Raw genomic sequence first — 8,411 nt, forward strand, 5'->3', positions numbered from 1 at the left:
GGTTACGGATTGTAACTGTGATATGAGGATATTGTATTGACGGGGATACTGAGTTTGTACCGTTATGCCGTTGATTTTGAATTAAATCAAGATTGATCAGATTGTTATTGATTTGGAAGGTATATTGACATGAGATTATTGATATTGTCATTGCCAGACAGATTGTGAGTTCAGGACTTCGACTGAGCCAGAAACCGACGAAAGAAAGGTATAAGTCAATGTGGTATTGGGAGATCGACTTGAGTCGGATTAGACTTGAGTTTCCCTAAATCACATACTTTACTTTATTGCATTGATATTTGCATTGATTTGACTGATGTACTTGTTTCTTGAGTTATAGATAGCAGGTATCAGATGAGTAATCTTGTGACAGAAGTTCCTGATAGTGGTGGAATCACCACGGGAACATTGCACGATGTCTCAAGATAATGATATTAGCGATAGAGCTACAGTCCATGACGGATAGGTCAGGACACCGGATGTTTGGTTATATCGAGTAATAGGATTGGAATTCTTCTATTACGGAATTCGATATAGGAACATCATATTTGGTTATATCGAGTAATAGGAACGGAGTTCCTTCTATTACGGAATTCGATATAGGAACACCACATTTGGAAATCGGGATCCCTAGACTAGGATTGAGTCTAGTCTGAGACGTGGAGTCACGTATATGGTTGACAGTTTTATGATTGATCATGTTTCAGATTTTGATACATATATCTGTTACCTGATTACATGCTTTATATTGTTTATATGATTGCATGTTTCGTTGATTTATACTGGGATTTATTCTCACCGGAGTTATCCGGCTGTTGTCTTGTCTGTATGTGTACATGACAACAGGTGGGACAGGATCAGGGTCCAGGTGATGAGGAGAGATCGTGATAGAGTGGAGACTTCGGACTTGGATGTATATAGGGTTTTGACACTTGATATTTAGATGTTGAACTTTAGTATATTTTGGATGCATGCAGTACAGGACTTGTATTGTATTTTATACTGATATGTATATTAGTTTGATTTCACTACGTTCCGCATTTTAAAAAAAAATTTAGACCCTGTTTTATAATTGATTAATTAGTCCCAATGATGATTAAGAACTTGATTAGCGTCCGGGTCCCCACATGTGGATTCACAAGCTTTATCATTAATGCCCTAGCTGACCACAACTGTGACATAATCCATGTACTCCACTATACTGTGCAGTAGGATGTCTGCCCCCACATCGATCATAGAAAATCATGAGGTACTGTACACCTGTCACACTATGTGAACCGCTAGAAATAGATAAGCTGGACTGATATTTGTTTTTGAATTGTTTTCCTTTCGGTTTGAACTATTTCAGTTTCTACTGTTGGTATGACTGTTGAGTTAGAAATGACGGTGTACTCGATGAAAATTATGAACCGCCGCTAGGTATCTGTGGAACCTGTGGTTGCCTACCTCGTCCCAATCCTGCATCAATTCCCATCTCCTTCTCCATGGCTTCTGCATAAGTGGGGCGATTCAGCCATGACCATTGCATGTATTTGATAGTCTAGTCCTTCCATAAATTTTGAAATTTTCCATTTTTCACTTACATCCACATGTGGTACTTAATTGAGAAGAGCAAAAAGTTTTCAAGCATATTCTTCAACAAACATTTTGCCCTGAACTAATCGATGAAATTAAGATTCTTTGGCTGAATAGTAGGATAGTGGAGTATATTCTTTTATAAATTTGGCACGAAACACTTCCTCAGTGATCTGACTACTTGTTTTTTGCAGTACATTGGTAGTAGCCTCCCACCAACACTGTACACGATCTCGTAGTTGGAGAACTACCATAGTCAACCTTCTATAAAAATTATAATGTACCGTGTTAAATAGGAATTCCATGTGCTTCAATCATCTTTCTACTCGCTCACTTCCTTCATTCCCAAAGAATTTCTTAGGATGCATATTTTGAAATCGAGCTACTACCAATTTCATTTCATCTGCTCTATGCACCATTTATTCTACCTTTACATCAGCTTTATCGGCTGCCTCTCCAGCAGGACACCTGTGTCTACCTCGAGAAACTCTTTCATTTCCTCAGATATTCTATTCCCCATACTCCTGGGCCACTTTTTTTCCTTCCATTTATTTCCTCTAGTTGTCATTCTAGAGAATTTAAAGTTAAATTCCCAAAATATTCATTAACCTCAATATAATCCAAAAAACTGAAATAAAACCCAAATTTGTAGTCTATATGTCATATCCCTAATATACTAAAATGTAATTCATGCAAGGAAAGAACAAGTAATGTAAAATAATCAAATAAATTCACACAAATTTCTTGTGCCTAAACTCAAGCGTACTAAACCTAGTACGAGCGTATCTCAGTCTACGCTCTAATACCAATTGTAAGGGCCCATTATTCTAATTACGATTTATTAACATACAATCATGATTAATCAGTAAACAACGTAAAAGAGAGTAAAAATTTGGTTTGAGCATATAAAAATTTCAGCATGGCCTTCGAGTAAATAGGACATACCAGAAAATAAAACACGCCCTCAATAAACATAACAACATAAACATGTGTCAGCCAGACACAATCATGACATATACAAACCAAAATATCATAGAGCCTACAAGGCTCGATACTAACATAATACAATCCTCCAAAAATATACATAATATCTCGGAGACGACAACATTACACAGTACCTAAATACAATTGAGCCCATTCTCAATGAGTCCTGGTACTTTCTGATGCTTCCTCTCGAGCACCTGAGGTCGAACCACATGTATCACCAGTCATGTTCACACAAAAAAGACACGATAACACCCTCTCGGTGTCAGAAACCCCGGTACAAGACATTATGACATATAAATTCAATGCATGAATAGGTGCAATATATCAAGATATCAGGAGTCAAATAATCGATATCAACAATCTTACATATATGTTCGAGTTGGTCCATGAATCAGTGGACCGTGCCTGGGATATGGCCCAACCTCGAAGCCAGCAACTACTTAAGCCGGACCAAATCAAAGTGAACAAATATCTCCATGACACAATATCATATCATATATATAACAGATCTCAATCGAAATATAACTGGATATCAATAATAAATAGGTTCAATATGATATGTTCAGTAGTATTGATGTTTCTAACTAAAATAAAATGTGTGTGGACAAACGAAATATTTTATTTATTTTACACATCAATTACCAACTGATAATATGTTAGTCAACATATAATATCACATAAATCAACAAAAAACAAATAAATCATACACATATCATCAGATGCCTTTGTCAGACATCATGAAAAATAACTGATCTCTACGTACCATCATCTCAAGTCCAGCGGGTGGTACTATGGCAGATGAAGACGGTCCCTCCTCCCCTCCTCCAAAACATTCTCACCGAAAGATCAAACTCTCAAACGAAGACTCCCTTCGATCATCTTATGACACAGTTAGCTTCTCACAATCTCTCAAGACATAAAAGACATAGAATTCAAAAAATGTGCCCATCGAATGCAGTTCGAAAGTTTCATGGCTCAAGTAGTCAAGAATCTATCTTCCATTGAATCTCAGTTCAGATTGACCAAGGGAGATCAGACCAAAATTAAAAATCAAGTCGTTGCCATGAACGCCGAACTTTCAGCTCATATCTCTCCAAGTCAACATCATATGTTGACTAAAATGTAAGCTCAAGTTGCTCAAAATCAGACAGCATATGAACGAGAAATTTGATACTATGGGCGGCCAATTGCAAGAAATTCTTTATTATATGCAACATGATGTTGACAAGGGGGAAATGGTGGACTAGAAGAAAATAGAAGAGCAGAAACATCTGGATGATATAGCAAGATATGAAGAGTCTAAGATATTAGATGAAAAGAGGAGGAAGGAAGAGGATGACAAAAGAAGAGGAGGTGGTAGTGGTGTAGGTGCTAGCCACAAAAGATAAATGTTTTCTTGTATTTTTTTTTGTAGGTATATTTAGACTATATTTTTATTGCACCTGTAAAATGACATTACATTTACATAATGAAATACACTCTTTTTCTTATATCTCCTATCTTGCTTAACTGAAAATTATTATATAGATTTGTAGCCTGGTTTTTCTTCACCAAAAAGGAGAAAATTATTAGAATAATTCTTTAATCCTTAGTTTTGGTGATTGACAAAATAATAACATCGAGATTTTTCAGGTCCAACCGCTTTTATATTGTATTTTCATGTTTTCAAACTGTTTTATCATTTCAAGCTGTTCAGACAAGATCTTTAGAAGATCAAGCCGTTTGGCAGTAATTAAAGCCGCAAAATATCTAAACTCCAGCTGCAAGGTATCATCAGTCAAATTGAAAAGAAGTACACATCTTCAAGCCATCGAAGATCAAACCGCACTGCTACGGGTAAATGTGTTATTTCAAATAAGATACTAAAAGTCAAGTCGTTCAACTTCTGCCATAATTAGAATGATTACATAGTATTCTAACTACACTAAAATGACAGAAAGCTACCTATTTCGGACATGATGTGTCAACTTTATGAAAATCAAGAGCTTAAATTCACAAAAACACAAGGAACATTAAATGAGCATTTAATGACATGTACAACGACTGAAAGCGACATGTATTATTTTTTTGGGTGAAAGTACAGACTATCATTGAAAATAAAATCTGAACGGTTGGAGCTTTTCAAATAAATATAAAAAAATTCTGAAGAGAAGAAGATCATTGATCACCACCGATCATTTACACAAACTGAACAATTCTCAAACATGTATATTTCAAATCTTCAAGCATACTTAATCTTTTAATCTCAAGTTGCTTACTTAGTATACTCTTATAAGTTTATATCACATCATCAAAGATCATTTATTGCTACACCAGTAACTCAAGCTGTGAAACTGATCATCGTTGGGTTTTTGTATTGTTGTCTAGTGAACCGAGAGTTCCTCCATATTTTTGAAGTGGTAAATAAAAGTTGCAGTCTAGGAAGTGATAAGTTCTATTTGAAATGAGTTGTTACAAGATGTTGTAAAACTAAAGTCTTTTAGTGAAAACCTTCTTAAGTGGAAGAAAAAGTTTTATCTATGTAAATCAATAAAAATACTTATGTTATTTCATTACACACTTTATATTTTTGCAAATCATATTTCAAATCTTTTGTTGTTATAGTTTCAAATATAATTTATAACTAATCAATTCGGATCGTTCCGCACTTACTCACTTTTTAGTAGTCCAGCATCTAGTCGTTCAATAATATTTTAACGACATGAAAACTGTTAAGAATGATTCAAAGTTTAGAAATTTTTAAAAGAATTTATTCACTCATTTTCTAAACTATAATCTGATCCCAACATAAGATAAGTTTGTGCATCTTGCCTTTGTTAAAAGTTCCTCGGTTTTAATAATTTCACACACCCATTATTTTCTCAACAAACCAAACAACAGGGAAATGAATCCATCAAATAATTTAAATAAAAAATATAATATAACATAAAAGAAATAATTTTATTAGCCAATAAGTTTAAATTTAATATAATATAACAATCTCAAAAGTATGAAAATAATTTATTCTCAAGTCGTTTGAGAATTTTATTTACTTTGTTGTCTATTGTATATATCCTAATGCTTATGTAATAGATCAATTTTTTTAATTCATGAATAAAAATGAGCATTAAAGCAATGCTAAATAAAATTTGAAAACATATGTGGGGTTCTTAACTCATAATTGTTATTACAATGTAATTTGATTAGAATTATTAATTACAATGGAAAACGAGTAAAATTTTTCTTTACAATGAGCCTAAAATATGCCAACTATAATTATAATACTAAAAATAGTATATAATAAAGTCTCGTCTAAACACATCACAGCATAAAATAAGCCAACACATACTGAACCAACTATATACAAACTAGTCATATCCTTGAGACATGCTCCGATATATAGATACATATATACGCTGGGATAGACCACTCAACCTCAACTCAGACGTGACTCTCTCCAGAGGTGCCCTATCTGATCTCCTGGTAACCTAGAGTACCTGTCATTGTCCACATACAAAGACAACAATAGCCCTTCTTTGGGGTTGAGAAAACGCTCTGTATGGATCAACCATAATAAATACAACAGTTACGAATAGTTTGACCTAGATAACATCCGATTTTGCCCAACTGACGTGAAATACGACTTGTTTCAAATTGAGTTTGCTAATCAGTTCAATTGGAGGAATGTCATTTGAATTATCCAGTTGAGAGATATCATCAAAATACAAAATATTGCCAGAAATTCAATTTGTGCAGAATTCAGTTTCAGCTTGCTTCTTGTGTTAATAACTTCACACATGAGTAAATATATTAGAAACACAATAAAAATAAATTTTAACATCAAAATCAATATTGCGAACATGAAATGTTCCAACAACTATGTATCTACAAAATTATATATGATATGCAATGCATGCATGTCGTTGAGATATCAGGTCAAATGCACATCCACTGAGCATGTATCAGAATCAATCTAATCACTGTCAAATCAATGCTCGAGGTGGCACACCGGTCTCATTCAAGTATAAGGGAATATTCGTATGATAGCATCAGCAAAGTGGTATCAAATCCCAAATCTCAACCGATCAACCATAAGGGCCACAAATGTCTATGTTTTTATGGGATACATAATGTCAAACATAGCATCGTGCTCAAAACCCCATAATCAAAATCCAATTATATAAAGTTATTTAAGGATCATAGCTCAACGTGCATGTAATGTATCGATGTATATATAAAATGATGTGTGTTAACAAAATATTTATTTTATAAATTGATCTACCAATCATGAATGTAATGTATTCCACATCAACTCAACAAATAAGGCATATAGACACATATATTTTCAGTCAAATCAATCAATCATATATCATATGACACATATATATGTTATATGTTACTCTGTCGCAACATATCTCAATTCTTCGTCCCCAATTTACCGTAGCTCTATCCAAAATTAGGATTTCAATACAGAAAATCAATCTACATAATCAAAATATTCATTTCAATCAATGAATTCATTCAAATGCAACTCTAATAGAGTATTTGAATATATCAATTCATTACTCATTGTTATAAAATCATTCATATACATCTATTCATTTACAATAAAAAACTTCAAGTTCCATAATTGTTTTGAAACTTTGAAAATTCATATAAAATTGAAATCATAACATAATTCAATTCCGACTGTGAATGTTAATTTCTCGTCGCCTTTCTATCACTTATATTGATTTCGAATTCAAATACATGCTATTCAAGTAATTCAATAAATAAAAGTTCTGAATCGAGAAGAAAATTACCTCAAAAGAATGCTCTCAATACGAGGATTCCAAATATATAATTTGTTTTGAGTTTCGACAATGTTTTGAGGTAGGTTCATATGATAGAACTTGATTTCATAACCTTTCATCGCAGGTGGAGATGGAAAGAAAGAAAGAATTTTCGTAGAAACATGTTTATCAACATTAAAATATGTGCAGCTAAGGCGGTGTGCGCAGGTGCACAAGATCTAGTGCAGCTGCACGCCTGTTCCTGTCCAGAAGGAGTTTGACAGAGATTGGCGCACAGGTGCACCACTTCCTGCATAGGTACGACCTTTTTTATGTACGAAAATATATTTTACACTTTGAATTTGGAACAGTCATCAACATGAAATTTTAGATTTATGTCTTGCCTTTCATTTGCTATTGACTTCACTTAATTTGGACATCGGACACGAAAGTTATGCTCATTCTCCTAAAATGTGTTAGTGTTGGAACTTCGATACACAAACATACTTCGGGATGATTTTGCCCCTAATTTAATATAGATTTGGACAAAACTCAAAACAAAAAATTTTAGTGCTTTGTATTAGCTTTCTAGTGAAATTAGTTTCATTTCTTTTGAAATAATACTCAGATAATATTGTTATTTTATATGTCATTTTTCTATTGTGGTTCAATGTATTGTTCGAACATAAATCAATTACTAGTACAATATTTCATTATCACAATATATTTTCTCACTTTCATTGTCAATTATATACTTTATACACTTAATAATATGACAATTTCAGGTATTATCTAAAATCAAAATATGATTTACGATATTACGATATGAGGTACTCACATCATCACTTGTAAAAACAAACTTGACTTTAGAAATATTTATCTTCAAATTACTTTTAAATAATAAGTTAAATATAAGACATGAAAAGTTTATTGATTTGAAAATTTAATGAAGACATAAAAAGTTCATAGATTTGAAAATTTAATCTGATTCAATAAATTTGTATGAATCAAGAATTTGGTTAGTTTTTTTAGAATGAAAATTTATTGACCGTTGAAAATAAAAAGGTTGAATGTTGAAAATAAAAAGCTGCATGTTGA

This window comes from Primulina eburnea, chromosome 4 (assembly GCF_022965805.1).
Source record: "Primulina eburnea isolate SZY01 chromosome 4, ASM2296580v1, whole genome shotgun sequence".
NCBI lineage: Eukaryota > Viridiplantae > Streptophyta > Magnoliopsida > Lamiales > Gesneriaceae > Primulina > Primulina eburnea.